Source organism: Mangifera indica, chromosome 6 (genome assembly GCF_011075055.1).
Source record: "Mangifera indica cultivar Alphonso chromosome 6, CATAS_Mindica_2.1, whole genome shotgun sequence".
NCBI classification, from domain to species: domain Eukaryota; kingdom Viridiplantae; phylum Streptophyta; class Magnoliopsida; order Sapindales; family Anacardiaceae; genus Mangifera; species Mangifera indica.
In genome coordinates, this window is record NC_058142.1 from 2,759,659 (window position 1) to 2,778,919 (window position 19,261).

At 38.5% G+C, this 19,261-nt stretch overlaps 1 long non-coding RNA gene across 1 annotated transcript; it reads left to right on the top strand.

Annotated features, from left to right (window-relative positions):
• On the top strand, positions 1–16,733 carry LOC123218666. The gene is made up of 3 exons (XR_006502727.1): positions 1–244; positions 2,180–2,223; positions 16,407–16,733. It is a non-coding gene; the product is annotated as an uncharacterized LOC123218666 (long non-coding RNA).
• The last annotated feature ends 2,528 nt before the right edge of the window (positions 16,734–19,261 follow it).

A 19,261-nucleotide genomic window follows, 5' to 3' on the forward strand; every position in this document is an offset into this window, starting at 1 on the left:
TCAACCTTGATGGAAATATTGGTTTGAGAAATATGGGGAAACTGGGAGTTGCTGGTTTCCGATAATGGAAAGGGGAAGTGATGCAGGGGAGGCAAATGTCTGAAAATGGTTATGATTTGAACATGAGTTGTGTAATGTGAGGTGAGGTAAATAGAAGTTGTAAATCTTCAGAATTTCATAGTGGGAGATCATACTTTGCTGTTATTTTGGACAATGGAGAGAGTTTTCTTGGTGGAATTACAGGGTTGGTCTTTTTATTAATACAGATTTTGCCATTCTCATCTTGCTCTTTCTGACAATGTTCCTTACTAGGTTCTCTCTTTTTTCTCTTTAATTATATCTTTGTTTTGTTTGTCGTTGTTAAGAACGAAATACAGTTAGTTTGATTTGGAAAAGAAAAATAATAGGAATTCGCTATCAAGAAATTTATCAGTATTCAGTACAAAGGGTATAATCAGTCAAAGCATGAGAATCTGACCTTGTTAAATCATGTGGCTTGAATGGTTTCGCCAAACAGTAACTGGGTTTCTTGAATTTAGTTGAAATTTGTTGGTTTCAGAGAGCTAGTTTGATATTTCTGGGTTGGTCAGGAATGTATTAAATGAATTTTGTACTATTAACTCAATGATATGTTGTATGGGGAAATTGCTTTTAGGTATCAATATTTGTTAGATTGTATGTGATAACAACTTATTCATGGCTAAGTTGTGTGTCATTTCAAGAAACTGCAGCACTGAGACTGTTTTATCATTAAGTGGATTTTGGGAAGATAGGCCTTTCATGTTGCCTTTAACAATATTGTTGACAAGATGTAATATTGGTGTCATTAGAGATGTTATGGTGAATTTGGAATAGTAAAGAGTCTAAACTTAAAATTTTTGTTGAGAATTACGAGGGCAAACTTACGGAGAACCACAGGAATTAGAGTTCTTGAGACGTGAGATATAGTAAATGTAGGCAAAGTTTTAAATGATCATCTGATGTGTTAACTATTAGGTAACTGTCAATATTATATATAAGAATAATAGGCTGTCTCTCACAATAAGTAGATTTGGTTTTAAAGACAGGCAGATTAAGTGAAAGACAGAGATTTGTTTTGAGTTGGTCAAGATTCATCTGAAAACTATTAGAGACACTTTAACTCTATAAAGCCATTACATGAGCTTAAGCTATTAGCTGAAAACTTAAAGATAATAATTACGGCGTACAAGAAATTTTTTTTTAAAGTTTTTTCGGTCAAGAGAAATATGGGAACCCTTTCCTTTTCTTAATTAGTTGAACATAAAGTTGTAACAGGTGAATGAATGTGGATCTGCTTTTCTCTGTTGTTTATAAAAATTGTAAAAGGAAAGGTCAGTAAACAAACATTAGTGATACCACTTAGTTAGAGTTATCATTTTATACATAAAGTACCTGCTTTCAAGACTTGACTTCATACTGTGCACTTGTTGCGATATTACCTTTTCAATTGCACAAAGCAATGACTTTGAATACTTTCCATGAAACTTTCCATAGATGGCTGTATTCCTAGCATTACCTAAGAGTGGACAAATAACGAGATTCAGATTGTTGACTGGCATCTGACAACATAATTGATGTGAAATTGTTGTGGAGTAACATACATCTAATAGTGTGGTTGCTTGAGTATGGAACTTGAATTTTTTTATGTAACGTTTGATTTGTTTGATCATCCTCCACTTCTATGGAGATGAGAAGATATTTGTAAGCCCCTTCTGAGGAGTCTTAACTGAAATAAATCTCAGAAGTTCGTTAGGCTATGAGCAAGCCCAAAAAGAATGACATATCTGCCTGTCACAATCCGGACATGTCAGTTTTTTCTCAAAACATAAAAAGATGGGTTTGGTTTAAATCATGCTTTATTGTTGAAAGTGAAGCTTGTAATGAGATTTTGGCACTCAATGATGGGTTACGGTTACTTACCAGTGGTCCTCCAATTATATGTTGACATGCACTTATAAGAGAGATGTAGTATCTAAATGATGAAATATTTAGCTGACAGAGTAACACACTTGAAACATAATGCTTAAAATGTTCTATGCCCTAATGCCTCATATGAATTGATCTTTTTTTTCTATTCTTGGGATTATTTTTAGGTATTTTGCTTGTACATTATACTTTTAACATGCTGACTTGCTTTGTTGCCCTGTAATTTGACTAGTCCTTTAATTGTCATCGAGGAAGGGCATGCCTCTTCAGCAATGTGTAAGTTTCTCCTTTTATAATTTCTTCTTTAAGCTGTGTTAGAGCTCGGGTATACGTAAAGAAAATGAGAAGAAGCAAGAACATCAATCTAAATGCACAGGCTGTGAAAATGCTAAATAACTCTAGCAATGGAAGTACAGGTGGCAAAGGTGTGGATTCAACAAGTGGCAGCATTTCAGAAATGTTACAAATAGCAGAGCATGATAGAAAGCCTGCAGGTGACAACAATTCAGCAAGAAAAGAGGGATATGCAGAAAAAAGAGGGAGCCACGGTTATGTTGGTAGATGAGCTGGCGAATCAAGACTAGAAGAGCAACAGTGAGGAGAAGGAAAAGATAAAGAGCTGGGAGAGTATGAGGGGAAGGCAGACGATTTTTTTAGAGAAGGGAGAAGATTGAGGAGAGAACCAGCCTCTCGAAAGCTGGAAACAGTTCTTGTGGTTTCAATTTGTCTTTTATGCTTTTGGTTTGTAAACAAAATGTAAATGGTACCAGTTATGAGTTAAGTTTCTGGTATAATTACTCTTTTGTTCTGAATTTCATATGATGAGTGCTCAAGCTTGAGGCTAGATCTTTATTTATACAACATGATCAACACAAATAATATTATCTTCAATATTGTTACATACAAAGTTACATTCACAGTGCCAATATTACAGAGAACTTAGCAACTATACAGTAGTTTTATGAAGATTTGTAGCTAGGACAAGGTTGAGCATTACAAGCAACCTCCGCCTCCTCCAGATCCCTATCATCTAGTATCAGAGCATGACGAGAATAGAGGGTCGAGTAGAAGCATTAGAGAATGAGATGACAGAAGTTAGAGAGAAGATGTCCGAGGTGGATAAGCGATTGGAAGAACTGAATAGAGACATAGGAACAAAAATGAACGAAAATAAGATTAGGATGGAAGGATTGGAAAGTAGCGTGGAGGTCATGAAAGGATACCTCCGGGACTTGAAGAAAGCTATGATTGGGAGAGATGGGGGCAACAAAGGGAAGGCTCCTGTAGGAGCCAGACCTTCTTTATCTCAGACGCCTACTCAGCAAAACACAGTGCCCACTGACAGGGAACCATCTCCTTTCCGTAACCCATCTATTGGAGAGAGACCAACACTTCTGTCGGCAAGAATGGAGGAAGTAGGGGATGAGAAAGAGGCCACAAAAGATGACAGAAACAACAACAATTATTGGAGAGGGACTAGAAGGGATGTCCAATTTCGATGGCTAGATTTACCCTTGTTTGACGGGGAGAAAACCTTGGAATGGCTAGGAAAGATTGAACGTTACTTCGATGTGAACGGAATACTAGAGTGGGAGAGACTTGTAGTAGTAGGAGTGTGTATGGAGGGAGCAACCTTTCACTGGTTCTGATAGAGAAGACGCATGCAACCATTTAACGATTAGAGAGATTTCTGAAACACGACACTTAAGCGCTTTCGATCGGATGACGAATGATCAGCCCAAGAGGAGCTATTTTCCATTCGTCTCATCGATTCAATTAAAAAGTATAGGTGTCGATTTGAGTTATTATCAGCAGAGGTAGAAGAATTATCAGATAGCACTTTGATAGTAATTTTCTTAAATGGGCTGATAGAAAAGCTTAGGGAAGAGGTTCGTTTGTTCCGACTAATGATGTTGGAAGAAACTATGGAAAGAGCGCAAAAAATAGAAAGGAAAAATGCAGTAATTGAAGAAAAGGCAAGTAATCGACCTGGAAAACTCTACTAAAAAACCTACCACCCGTTGACTTGTCACATATTTACCTCAAACCCAAACCCAACATCTACCATAAGTTACCCAGTTCATTATCCAAACTCACGGCCCAATGCTTCCAATAACCCCAACTTATCTTATACCTCCACTACCCAGCCCACTCGTCCTGTAGTTAACCCACCCATGAATTTAAGTCTTAGTCTAAACCATCTCACACTAAGCCTTCATCCATTCAGCCAAACAAAATAGAGAGCGTCTTTCCCTACACTAACGCAACATCGACGGTCAAAACTCCAATCCAATCGATGGTTTCAACCTTCAATCAACGACGTGAATACAACTCACGTCGGTTGTCAGATGCAAAGTATCGATCCAAGATAGAAAAAGGGCTATGTTTCAGATATGATGAAAAATACACACCAGAGCACCGGTGTCGATTCAGGCAACTTTGAGTAATGGTATCCTGTGAAGATGAGTTCGAAAAAGATGATGAAGAGGGGACAGAAGAAAAAGAAACGGAAGAGAGAGAGTTAGAAGTAAGCTTAAACTCTAGCTCTACAATTGGAATTGACTCCCCAAAAACAATGAAATTCGTTGTAACTGTGAGGGGAAAACAGGTGTTGGTGTTATTGAACAGTGGTGCGACACATAACTTTATTTCAGATAAACTGGTGTCTGAATTACAAATCCCTATTAAGCCTACAAAATTCATAGTGTGGTTAGGGGATAACAAAAAAGTGTCAGGAATTGAGAGGTGCAAAGATGTTGAGTTGATGGTTCAGGGAGTCCGAATACTTCAAGATTTTCTTCCTTTCAAATTGGGAGGAGTGGACATGATACTTGGAATTGATTGGCTCAATCGTCTCGGAGAGGTGAAATCAAATTGGGGTAAGCAAACCATGCGATTCGAATGGGAGGGATGAAAAGTGGAATTGAAGAAGGATGTTTCGTTGTCTAAATTAGAGTTTTATGTAAGTACGCTATTGAAAATTGTTTCGAATGGGGGTCATGGGTTTTGCCTAAAATCAGGAGAAGAAGCTGATAAGTGTGAGGCTGAAGTTAATGAAATCCTTCCTGCCTTAGTGCCTTTGCTAAATGAATTTGAAGACTTATTCACGGAGCCCCACGGACTGCCTCTAAAAAGGGAAAAGGACTATGCCATTCACTTGATAGAAGGAGCGCAACCGTCAAACCTGAGACCATACCGCTATCCACATTTTCAGAAGAACGAGATTGAAAGAATGGTGAGAGAGATGTTAATGGCGGGAATAATACGATCTAGCCTAAGCCCTTACTCAAGCCCCATGTTACTGGTAAGGAAAAAATATGGAGGATAGAGATTTTGCATGGATTACAGAGCGCTGAACCGAATAACCATACCTGATAAATTCCCAATTCTGACGATAGATGAACTTCTTAATAAGCTAGCAGGAGCTGTGATTTTCAGTAAATTAGACCTTCGATCGAGGTACCATCAAATAAAAGTGAAAGAGTCGGATGTAGAGAAAACGGATTTTCGTACGCACGATGGCCACTACGAATTTCTTGTGATGCCCTTCGAGTTATCGAATGCACCAACAACATTTCAAGGCTTGATGAATGATATATTTCGTCCTTATCTTCAAAAATTTGTATTGGTGTTTTTTGATGACATTCTAGTTTATAGTAAAAGACTCAACGATCACTGCCAACATCTTAGAGAGGTATTTGTTGTGTTAAGAAATCATCAACTTGAAGTTAACAGAAAGAAATGTCAGTTTGGCAGGGACAAAATAAATTACTTAGGCCACGTTGTGTCACGAGAAGGAGTTGAAGCTGACCCTAAAAAAATTAGCGATATGCAAAATTGGCTAACACCCCATGACTTGCGGGATTTGAGAGGTTTTTTGAGATTAACCAGATATTACAGAAGGTTTGTTCGTGGATATGGAAAAATTGTCGAACCTTTAACTAATTTATTAAAGAAAAATTCTTTCAAGTGAAGCGATGAAGCACATGTAGCTTTCGAAGCCCTTAAGAAGGCCATGGTGATGGTACCGGTGTTAACAATGCCTGACTTCACTAAAGAGTTCATTATTGAAACTGATACATCAGGGTCAGGGCTAGGAGCAGTTCTTATGCAGTCCAGAAGACCAGTTGCATTTTTTAGCAAGGCGTTGTCACCTCGAAACAAAGGAAAATCAGTTTATGAACATGAACTAATGACGATTGTTATGGCTTTTCAAAAGTGGCGTCATTATTTGTTAAGACAACATTTTCAGGTAAGAACTGACCAAATAAGTCTCAAGTTCTTGACTGAACAAAAAATCGTGGGGCATGAGCAGCAAAAATGACTAGTAAAAATGCTTGGATTTAACTTCAACATCGTTTACAGGCCAGGGTGCGAAAACAAAGCAGCGGATGCTCTATCAAGGAAACCAGGAAGTGATGGGGAATTCAAAGCTATTTCTGTTTAGATTCCTGTTAGTGTGAACGTCATACAAGAGGAAGCACTCAAAAATGATAGGCTTCGACAAATTATTCAAGATTTTTTGACAGGCTCTAATTCACATGGAGGTTATTGTTTGAAGAATGAAAGCTTGATGTACCAAGGTAGAATGGTAATGCCGCATGGATCCAAGTTAGTGCCAATTTTCTTAGCTGAATTTCACTCTTATCCTATAGGAGGGCATTCTGGTTTCCTTAAAACATATAAAAGGATATCCACAATACTCTATTGGGAGGGAATGAAGAGCGATATCAAACAATTTGTAGTCGAATGTGAAATATGTCAGCAAGCCAAGTATGAAGCCCTTTCCTTTGCAGGACTTCTTCAGCCTCTTCCCATTCCTTCCAGAATTTGGGAAGACGTGTCTATGGATTTCATAATGGGGCTACCAAAAGTGAAAGGTTTTGACAATATATTCGTAGTGATTGATAGATTAACCAAATATGGACATTTCATGGTTGTACGACACCCTTACACAACAAGAGATATCACGGGTATCTTTATTAGGGAAATTGTTCGGCTTCATGGGTTTTCCCGCACTATCGTTTTAGATCGTGATCGAGTTTTTATGAGTAATTTCTGGTCTGAAATGTTTAAAGTATCAGGAACAACACTTAAATTTAGCTCGGCCTATCACCCTTAAACCGACAGGTAAACTGAGGTAGTAAACCGGGGTCTCGAGACTTATCTTAGATGTTTCTGTTTTGAGCAGCAGCGCACATGGCCGAATTGGTTACAATGGGCTGGATATTCATTCAACACCATATTTAACGTTTCGACAGGTATGACACCATTTAAAGGGGTTCACGGTAGGGATCCCCTGCCACTTCTGAGGCTGGAAGATAAGCCTTCGAAAATAGAGGATGTTGATGCAATGATTAACAGCGGAATAAAATCTTGGACAGACTAAAGAGGAACTTGCATGCTGCCCAAGAAAGAATTAAAAAAATAGAGGACAAGAACAGAAGAGAATTAGAATTTTCAGTGGGTGATCAAGTCTTTTTGAAGCTACAGCCATATAAGTTTCGATCTTTAGCTATGAAACCAAACGAAAAATTGAGTCCTCGCTTCTATGGACCTTTTCAGATTAAAGAAAGAATTGGGTCAGTTGCTTACAAATTAAAACTTCCTGAGACAGCAAAAATCTATCCTGTCTTTCACGTATCACAGCTGAAGAGGCGAGCAAGACCGTTAGTGCTAAGTCAACCCCTTCCACACTGCTTAAATGAAGAAGGCGAGCTGGAGGTCCAACCTGAAGAAGTTTTAAATGTCAAATATTCACAACAGAGGGATTTGGAGCTACTCATTAAATGGCACAACCTACCAGACCATGAGAATTCATGAGAACTGTACAAGAACTTAATACAGACCTTTCCCCACTTACACCTTGAGGACAACGTGCTTTTGGATGGGCGAGGTAATGTTAGAGCTCGAGTATACGTAAAGAAAATGAGAAGAAGCAAGAACATCAATCTAAATACACAGGCTGTGAAAATGCTAAATAACTCTAGCAATGGAAGTACAGGTGGTAAAGGTGTGGATTCAACAAGTGGCAGCATTTTAGAAATGTTACAAATAACAGAGCATGATAGAAAGCCTGCAGGTGACAACAATTCAGAAAGAACACAATCTACGGCAAATCAGCAAAAAAAGAAGGATATGCAGAAAAAAGAGGGAGCCACGGTTATATTGGTTGATGAGCTGGCGAATCAAGACTGGAAGAGCAACAGTGAGGAGAAGGAAAAGATAAAGAGCTTGGAAAGTATGAGGGGAGGGCAGACGATTTTTTCAGAGAAAGGAGAAGATTGAGGAGAGAACTAGCCTCTCGAAAGCTGGAAACAGTTCTTGTGGTTTCAATTTGTCTTTTATGCTTTTGGTTTGCAAACAAAATGTAAATAGTACCAGTTATGAGTTAAGTTTCTGATATAATTACTCTTTTGTTCTGAATTTCATATGATGAGTGCTCAAGCTTGAGGCTACATCTTTATTTATACAACATGATCAACACAAATAGTAGTATCTTCAATATTGTTACATACAAAGTTACATTCACAATGCCAATATTACAGAGAACTTAGCAACTACACAGTAGTCTTGTGAAGATTTGTAGCTGGGACAAGGTTGAGTGTTACAAGCAGCCTCCGCCTCCTCCAGATCCCTATCAAGCTGCTCTTTTATCTTTTTTATTTCTGGAGTGAAATAATAGCATGCTTATCTTTTTTTTTCATCTTATATTTTTGTATGTTATTTGCAACTGTAAATGTTTTTTTTTTTAATCTCTTTGCAACAAGTCAGACTTCATATAAACTAAATTAACTGATTTCTTTCTATATAATTTTCTTTAGGCCAATAATCATATTAGGTTGGGGGGATCATTTAAAACTAATATGGCTAAGAACACAGCTTGGTTTTTACATAATGCTAAGTGAGGCAGTTTACCATGTGTGGGGGTTAACCCTGGTTGGTCAGTCAAGAGGTCTAGTGTGACTCTTTTCTTTCATAGAGCAATCAAGACTTATAGCTCCTAAGGTATGTCAGGGATTATGAAAGTGAAACAGACAACTCGTACCCAAGGTATGACCCGGTTTGAGCCTAACATCTACAGGCTTTGATGGAGGGTCCTTTTACGGGTCTAAGGTCGCTCAACACATAGTCAACCCAACCTTTCATAGAACCTAAGTGTTTGGACTACTCTGTCTTAACAGGGGACCAACCCGTACGAGTTCTGGTGTACAGGATCCTTGTATACAAGGCAAGTACAGAGCATACTTTCGTATGGATGTGGTATAAGAGGTTTACTGGTAATTTTGACTCAAAGAGATTAACGACTTTTACCCAAGACTTAAGAGAGATTAAGCTGAGAGCTTAGTCATAAAGAGAGAGAGATATATTGAAAATTGCTTGCCTCCTTCGAAGAGAAGGGGTTGTTATTTATAGGAAAACTTTGTACAAAAGAGATGCCAGCTGTAGGGCATCTAAGATGCCGGCTATGGGGCATCTTTTACATGCGTAAGGGCTTACATCACACGTAATAATTAAAATACATATGGAAAGCAAAAATAGAACAGCAATAATTATACAATATCGTCGGCAGATAATGCCAAAACAGTTAGAGGGCCAAGTGTGGTGACGTGGAAGAGCATGAGCCTTTTGTTGTGGATGGAGATGTCTTTGATGTTGATTGTTGGTGATGTTGGGCCACCAAGGCATCAATTGCATCGAAGTCTATGTCATCGAGTGACTCTGGTGGTTGGGAGAAGAAGTCGTGGAGAACTGGAAGGTTACCACCTGGGGAATCTTCTGAGTGGGAGTCAGGAACACTATCTTCAGGTGGATAGGCACGTAATACAAAGTGGTTATGGTTATGGGTACATGTGCTTTGGTGACAGAAGGCAGGATAGGAATCTTCTTGCAAATATCGGTAGACCGTCGGATCTTTATCATAGGTAGGATACGTGGCTGGATCAGCATCAGGAGGTACTGGGACAGGAGGAAATTCTCCTTCAATTGTAATGTTGGGCTGAGGAGGGTGCCACGTGGACAGCGACAGTTCTGGAAATAATTGAGGTGAGATGTCCATGTCTTGACAACTGGAGGTAGACTTTGTCGGATTTGTTGGTTTATGCTTTTCATTGAGTTTTGAATAAAAAATAGCACGATCATGTTCAAGCTGGGCCATGTAAGGGGTTGGATATTCTTCCCAAGGTGCATCATCAGCAGGCGCGGGCCAGACTTGGTGTGGAATGATTGAGTTGGCTTCAGTGATAGAGCGTTCGAAGTTACGGTATTCTTGGGTGTATTTGGTACGGTATTTGAGGAGGCTATACGGAAGATGGGCATATTTGCGGGTATGGGTTTCAAATAATACCTTGTGGTGGTATTTGAGGATTTGGGCTTTGTGTGTGAAGAACAGGATGGAGTATTGGGCTTCAGCAGAGCGTCCAAAACTTTGATGGTCTAATTGGTATTGGAAAAAGGTACATGTCCACCAAGGGAGATGGTAAAACCAGAGGAGAAAAATGTGAAAGGGGAGGAATTCTGGATTGTAGGGGCCATGTTCCAGGTGATGAAGCCAGGTAAGCATAAGGCTAACAGGGAATTTGATAGCAATGGTGTGTTTGGCAAGTAAATACCATAAAAACCAGAGGGAGTTCCATGTAAAATCTCGAGCAGGGTTTTTGATGGGAAAAAGAGTGATGTAAGGAAAATCGGGGTGAATGCCAATTGAGCCAAGAGTATAGGGACCAGTTTCTTGGATGGCTTTGGTTTGGTAAGAGAACATCAATGTCTTGAGGGTTTCAGTTTCATCAATGGGTAAAGTAGAGTAAAGAGAAGGAAATTCTGGAGGTAGATCCGAAATGCCAGGAGGTAGAGGGGATGGTGAAGGGGTAGAAGTCATTGTGTAAATGTGAAAAGGAGAAGTGTATAGGAGGAGTGGTTTGAAAGGCTTTTTATCATGTAGGCGGGAAAAATAATCAGGGACAATGTGGTCTTTTCCTTTGACATGTTTGACAGTAAAAGAATAGTTTGAGAACCATTCATTCCAGCGCATAAGTTGTGGATGTGGAAGTCGTTTAGACTTTGGGACCAACATTGATGGGAAAGAAGTCATATCTGTTTCTACTTGGAAATGATGTCCACTGAGATGAAAAGCAAAGCGTTCAATGCCTCTTTTGACAGCAAGGATTTCTTTGAATGTGGAATGATAATGCTGTTCAGAAGGCTTGAAGTGTCCGCTTTTATATCCGCACACGTGTCTTCGTCCATTGAGGTCTTCGAGAAGAATGGCAGACCAGTGGTCATTGCTAGCATCTGTCTGTAAAATTCTGATTCCTTCTGAGGGAAGTTTTAAAGGAGGTAATTTCGGGATGAGAGCCTTGAGATTTTGAATGGACTGGGTGTGTACATCTGTCCAGGCAGGAGGATTTTTCCTGAGCATCTGGTAAAGGGGCTTGGTGTAATGACTGAGATTGTGGATAAACTCAGAGACATAGTTGACAATACCGAGGAATTGTTGGACTTGTTTTTTGGAAAGATATTCATCAGGAAAATCTTGAAGGTGAATACCGATGTGAGGTTGAGGAACATATGAGCCTTGTGATATTGTCATTCCCAAAAATTCAATTGAGTCTTGAGCTAAAATCATCTTCTTTTCTGAGAGCATTATCCCATGAGATTTGACCAGGGCATGAAATTGTTGAAGAAGGGTAACATGGTCTTTTTCAGTGTTAGAGAAAAGTAGGATATCATCAATGTAAATGAGGGCTTGGTCTTGGATTGGGCTAAAGATTTTTGTGAGGGCTTTTTGGAATAGGGAAGGAGCAGTTTTGAGACCAAAAGGCATAACGGTCCATTGGTAATGATGTCCAGGTAGAGAGAAAGCAGTTTTGGGCCGATCATCTGGATGTATACCAAGTTGCCAAAATCCAGCTTTGAGATCAAACTTTGAAAGTACTGTAGCTTGGGCTAGTCTCGCAAAGAAGTGTTGTTTATTAGGGATTGGGAATTTGTCATCTTGTAGGAAACTGTTGAGAGGCTTATAATTGATTACAAGCCTGAGCTTCCCTCGGATTTGTTCCGCTCGTTTGTTGACATAGAAGGCTGCACAAGCCCAAGGGGATTGTGTGGGTTCAATGAGGTCTTCTTGTTTTAGTTGAGCTAACTCTTGTTCTGCTTGTTGGGCCAAGTCGGGATTAAGTCCATGATGACTTGCTTTGGTGGGATTGATGTCTTCATTCTTCTTAAAAGGGAGAGTAATAAAATACTCAGGATTTTTCCACAGAGGATGAGTACATTTGGTGAGGAAATCCGAATGAGAAGTAGCACATGATTCCATGGTAATCTGTTGTTTGAGTGCATCAAAAGGGGAGATGGTGAAGTAATTGGGGATTTTACTCCATGGAAGAAATTGTTGGGTATGCTGTAGGCCATCAGAACGTAGATAAACTCGTTTATCAAGAAACTTCTGGATGAGATCAAAACCAATAATTGCATCTTTGCCAGGGAGGTTAGAGGCAAGGAATTTGTGGTTAATATTGATAGAGGGGAATGGTTGTATAGTCACAGTTTTGCTGATTGCTTCAGTAGCAAAGACTTCATTATTGGCAGCACGAAAATATTGTTTGTGGGGTTTCCAATAGGTAGAAGGGATCACATCTGGTTTAAGGATGGAAGAAACAGCACCAGTATCAATGAGTGCAATGATCTTTATAGGACGATCATACTTGTGGAGCAACAATTTGATCTCTGCAAGAGGTTGCTGATGTTGTGGCTGATGAGTATGAAGCATGACACCATAGGAAGGAGGAACTGGATCTTCTTCAGAAGAAGTATCAGGAGAATCATCAGTTTGGGAATCATAGAGAATGAAATCCAATTCTGAATGTTCTGATTCTGTTTCAGAATAAAGGGATTCCACATCATGTGTGGTGAGATCTGCAATCTGAGAGATTTGTTGAATCATCTTCTTCTTTTTGGCATGAGGACATTCTTTAGAGAAGTGTCCTTTCTTTTTGCAAATGAAACAACGATCATTTTTCTTAAAAGATTTCTTGCGGCGAAAGAATCGTCGTCTGGGTCTACGGGACTTGAAGAACTGAGGCTTCCTTTGATATTTGGGATTGTACCTTCTATGATGTCGTTTTTTAGTGGTACGACAATCACAGGTTTTTTCAACATGAGAACATTTGATTTTAAGATCAGGACGATCACACACGCGTCCTAAAGACTTTCCAAGTTTGTCCACATTAACTAGGAACTTGGACTTGTTGCAGAGCATTTGTAATTGACTGAGGACCAATTGATAGAGATCACCAAGGGTAGTTTGGGCGAGAGTGCGGCCTTGGAATTCCAGGAATTTCAGAGTTTCGTTACCAAGAGGTTCAGGCAATTGGTTAAGATAAGCCTGTTTTAAATTTGGGTCATCAACACCTTTCAGAAGGTAGAAGCGAGCACGGGCTTTTTTAAAATGCTTCTCTAAATCTTTTGGGTTGAAGGAACAACATTTGAGCTTGAAAAATTCTTCACGAGCCTGATCAGAAATATGGGTCGGACTGCCAAGAAATTCCACATAGATATTGTACATGAATTGATCAATATCTGGAATTTGCAATAGTTGAGTCTGTCTGTACTGGGCAAGAGCAATCCACCACTCTTTTAAATCACCAGTGAAGTGGGATACAAAAGATGTTAAAACCTGTACAAGATTGGCACCAGGTTTCAACATTTCAGTGTTAAGCCAGCCAGTCATTTCATGGATCCGGTTTCTATACTGAGAAACAGGGATATCGTCAAAAGTAAAAGTTTGAAACTTTGACGTTGTGTTGGGTACATATTGGGATGTACGAGAAGGTTGTGCTGGAAGAGGTTCTTCCATGGTGGATTCAGCTTCATCTGGAGGTTGTGAAGTTTGACCATATTCATAAGTCAAAACAGGATGAGTCTCTGAAACAACGGAAGAAGTATCTGAAGTAGTGACTGACGATACAGTACTAGTAGTATCTGGACTAGGACTGACTGTATGGGCCATGAGGTAGTCACTGATGGGATTAGGAAAAATGGCTTGTTGGGATGGTAGAGGATTAGTATGACTGGTATCAATAGGTTCAGAGATGACAATAGCTTTGCCTCGGGATGGTGGAGGTGTAGGAGCAGGTGGAGGGGCATATGAAGTAGGTCGAAAGGGGGGTGTAGGTTTAGGTCTTTGGTGGAGAACAGAGGAATCTCCAAAAAGACTTTTGTAATTTTCAAAACCTTGGAGGTATCGGTTGGTATATATTTGTTGGGGTTCTTTAGGTAAAAGGCTAGGAGGAGAGGTATCATGAAAAGCGAATGGAAAAGCAGGAGGAATAGCAATTCGAGGACCTTGCTGGACCATTGTTTCAAGATGGGCTAATTGGGCTTTAAGGGAATTCATTTCTTGTTGTTGGTAATGGAAAGGGATTTGTTGGTCAATACAGGTCATAATGTCGGTATGAACCTGTTGGATTTTAAGTCGAAGAGCATCTATGGGCTTCATGACCATATGGGCTTGGGAGTCCAATTTTTTCTCAATTCGTTGGGCCGTATGATGGATATCATGCAGAACTTGATTTTGGGCCAAAGCATTCTGAGATTGCCAATTAAGAACAGTTTCTGCTGGGCTTACGCGTTCAGGAGTGCCATCGGGCTTGACTGTCTGAGGATCTTTAATTTTCCATGCTTGAGTTGTGCGTTGGACTGGATCAGAAATTGGTTCCAGAGGAGGAAAATCAGTAGGTTGAAACATCATGCAAGGTTGAGCAGGAAAGACTGGAGACTGTTTGCTGGGCTTGGGGAGCCATTGTTGTTTCTGTTTGTAAGGCTTCAAATGTGACCGGTGAATAGGAGGACAGCAAGGAGGAGGAGGTTGTTCTGAGTCATCATCAAAGGAGGAACAAGAATCTGTCCATCCAGTAGGAGGAACATAATCAGTAGTATCAGCAAGGGGATCACCACGACCATAATACACAACATAGTCAAATTTGCCAGAAGGTTCACCAAGAAGATCATAACCAGGTACACCAGCTTTGTAGCGTTGCCAAAAAAGTCGTTGGGTATCTATTTTTGGGGGTCGGGCAGAACGCGAGAAAAATCTGCGTTGATTTGTAGGGGAGAAGGGATTGGCCTGTTCTGTGCAAGAAACACATCGACACTGGGGGTTGTCAGGATCATGTGGTTGAAGTAAATAGATAGTTTCACCCTGAGGGGTAAAACCATATATTTCTTCTTGTGGAATATCATTAACAGAGACACATGAGAACTGTGTTGGAAAACACTAGGGTTGTTTAGCTGATGAAGAAGGGCCATCATATGAGATGGAAAGGCGTCCACTAGTAGATCTGGTAAACTGGGGGTCAGTATACTGAAGTGGAGGAACATCAGAAGTCTGGAGTTGTTCATAAGCAGTATACCATTTTTTTGGGATCAAAGCTTCTAATTGATCTTTGGGCATTTGTTTTGGAATGAGAGTACAGTAGGGCTTTCTGTCTGTATCCACAGTGAGAAAAATAGCATCATGAGTTTGATCAGGAGTTGCAATGTCCAGAGAATGATTTTGTACTCGGTAAGCAATCTGATAGTGGATAGTGGCCATCAAGGTTTGACCTTGTGGGACAGCACCAGTTACTTGTACTTGGAATTTCAAAGCTTGACAGACCAAAGGGTCCTATAAAGACATACAGAAGTTAGGAAAAAGGGTTACCATAACAGTGCCAGCATTGAGAGTAGTTTGGACAGTTCCCAAATTAGCATGTTCAAAGTTTGGGAATCTGGTATCCAGGAGAGTGATTCTGGAAGTTGTTGGAAGACCTTTTCTGCCATGAAAAGTTAAAGCAAACCTAATAGCACCAAAATGGAGATGGGTGTATCCTTTGGAGATCCATTCTTGAGTAAAGTGAGCAGGATACTCAAGAGTAATGTATTGTTCAGCAGTTGTAGCAGGGAGTTGATAGCTGCTAAAGGAAGTACTTTGAACGTATTCCTTTATTTTGACAGCAGAGGGATGAATGATGGTGTTTAAGGTGCGGCAAAGAGAAGTGAGAGGTTTTAAGTAATTATGATAAGGGTTTAAAAAGGTAAGATTGGTAGTAGGAAGACGAGATTCATTATCGAGATACTTGATTTCATAAAGACTGTCCATCTTGTATGAAAAATGTCGGGTTAATTAGAGGGGTTGGACAGCTTGGTGTGTGCTTAGGATTGAAAATATATGGCACTTGCAGGGACAATCACTGAAGGAAGAATTTTTCTTCTGGAAACGTTTCCTTTTGTAAAACCTATAAAAAAAAATCAAGGCCATTTCATTGCTGGAAGGCCTTTGATTATGAATTTTTTAGGCTTTTAGTCTTTATTTATGCAGGTTTCATTGACATTGTTACAAGAATCTCTGGTTTTCAATTTCTCCATCCATTTTTTCACTTGGGTTATTCACTTATTCACCATTTTGTGTTCAACCATTTCAGGCATATTGAGCAAGTTAATCATTTGGAAGGTCATATGGCTTTTATCTTTGCCCAGTTCATTCTACCTAAACAAAGGAAAATGCCAAGGGGCCCTCATGTTTTCATTGGGAAAATCATCCTCCATTGTCCCATGATCTAAATAATGTAAATCATCTGTCATCAAAAGTAGCTGCTGCTGAACGCTTTAATTTGCCCATCCATAAGTAGATATAAAAAGGGAAAGATAAAGCTAATTTCCCAGGACCATTTTCCCTCATTCGTCTCTTTCTCATCAACCAAACACATGCACGGAAAAAATACCCTTTTCCCTTCCCCCCCATGTGCCTTAAAGAGAAGACTGAAATTATAAGATTTACTAGACTTTAAATTCTTAGTCAAATTTAGAATAAAATTCTTAAAAAAAAATTTGTAGAACGTTTTTTAAATGATCAATAAGACAAGTATGTTTTTTTCTTAAATTGACCTTCCAGACAGAAGAGGTTAGATTAGGCGAATTTTCGTATATTTCCTTGCCTCTAAAAGCTTCGAAATTAAACATGTGATTCATGTTTCAATGTAAAAAGATTCAAGTTGGGTCCCACTGCCACGTAATTAAATCTTGAGAGAAAGTGAAAACCAAAGTCAAATTTCAGCCGTCCTAATTATTAAAAATAGTCCCATCACACCAATTTCTATATTTTTTTGGGACCATATGTTTAAAATTCTTAATTTAGGTCCCACCTTATCTTTTCACCCCAATCAAAGTATGAAAATTTAATTAATAATATTCCAAGGACAAAAGAATAATCACGTTTAGTAGACAGAACTGCGGGGTCCACAAAATAAGCGGTTGAGATGGAGACACCGTCCAAACTGGGACACGTGGCGCAGGAGATTGAGACTGAGCCCATTGTTTTGATAAAGCAAAACATCCAGTGGCTTTCGCCTTTCTTCTTCACCGCTCAATTTCTTCCCCACAACCTGCCAATTAATTGCAAGATTACGACTTTAAAATATGATTTTTAATTATTTTTTAATAAAAAATAATTGGGATGATGACAATAAAGAGGCCCTCACCTGCATCTGCACTGTATCTGCCAGTGCCAACTCCCACACGTCAAGACTGGGTCAAAGCTTGACCATTTATCATGCATGTATGATGATGGATGGTGACAATCATGCATCCACCATACCATTTGTGACATGTTGCTACTTACTATGATGTGACCTAAAACATCATCATAGTATTGTTTAATAGACACGCTTACTTAACGGCGCCATTCCCATTCCGCAGTACAACAAACGACGTCGAATGAGTCAAATGGGTCGCTGTAGGAGGTGAAATGACGCGGCTTTGGTCCAGCCTAGGTGGAGCAGTAGACTAGTGAACAAAGCCACCGCCCTAGTGAACCGGGATTTGGCCTTCTTTTAGGCCAAAAAAATCGTTCCCACCCCAAGTTCGGCGAATATATAGTTCATACCTATTAGTTATTAAAAATTTAAATATCTATTATTTTATTAAAATTTATTATTAAAATTTAAGATAAAAATATTAAAAATTAAAAATTTATCATACTTCTCTCTTAAATTTACAAATTTAATAATTTTTCTTTACTCAAAGTTTAAAAAATAAATATTTATTTTTTAGAGTTTTTTTTTCTTTTTTCATTTCGCTTGATAGAGTTCTCGATAGATGATAACCATTTTTGTCGAACGAAAATGAATTGCCTTCCCCCAACCAAGATCAACATCTCCAGTGGAGGCAGGAATAAGTCTTTTGGCCTTTCTATTATTGAATTAGGCAGTGAAATAAATTTAAAAAAAAAAAGAAAAGTAAGTAATTGTATATTCTCAATAAAATATTTGGCAAAAAAGGAGGGAGACAACAGGATATTTGATCAAAGATTGTAATCCGCCCTACATTTTAATTAATTATTATTTGAACACGTCATTATCATTGTCCCTCATTCACGTTAATCATTTTCAACATACATACATACATACATACATACATGCATAACATAATCCACCTTTCTCATTGGTAAATATTGCAACTACTCCTTCATCCATTTTCCCCATATAATAAATATTTTACATGCTCCTTTTATATAATTTCTATTCAAATTGAATACGCAATACCTTTAGGTAAGATTGCCAAATATATGTTACCATCCATTAAAAGAAGAAGAGTGGGACATTAACTCTAGTAGCTGCCAATATTTGTTGGACTTTTCTTATTTCCTAAAAGGAGGCCTATTTTTGCCATAAGAACCACATGGAAAATGGTAGGATCAAGAATTGACTTACCATGTATTTGTGAAATTCAAGTCATATGATATGCATTATAATTAATTTATTCTTTTTGGGCAAGAAAAAAATAATAAAAAATTGTACATGTTAAGTTAGGCCAAAATAATCACGTAAATGTAATCTAATACAACCAATATTTCTCTAACAATGAATTATCATACTAGTTAAATTATATATCGTATCGTATCGTATATTAAAATTTTAATTTTTTTTATATCATTTATTAAATATCATAAGATAAGATTTTCAAAAAATAAAATTTTAATTAACATATTTTAAATTTAAAAAATTATATTATTTGATATATATATAATATTATATTATATTAATTTAATATATTTTATAATATATATATTTTTATTTATATGTATTACGTGTCGTTGCGGGATTTATAACGAATTCAGTACTTTTTTTTTGGTCGCTGTAGATGTAGAAAGTGAGAGTCAACGCACAGTCCGCAGAGGGTGCCAAAGTGAAAGGAAAAAAATCTATGATCGTAAGTTATTATTATTATTATTTTTATAGAGTTAAATCATCTTCCACGAAAGCAGAATTAAATTGAGAGG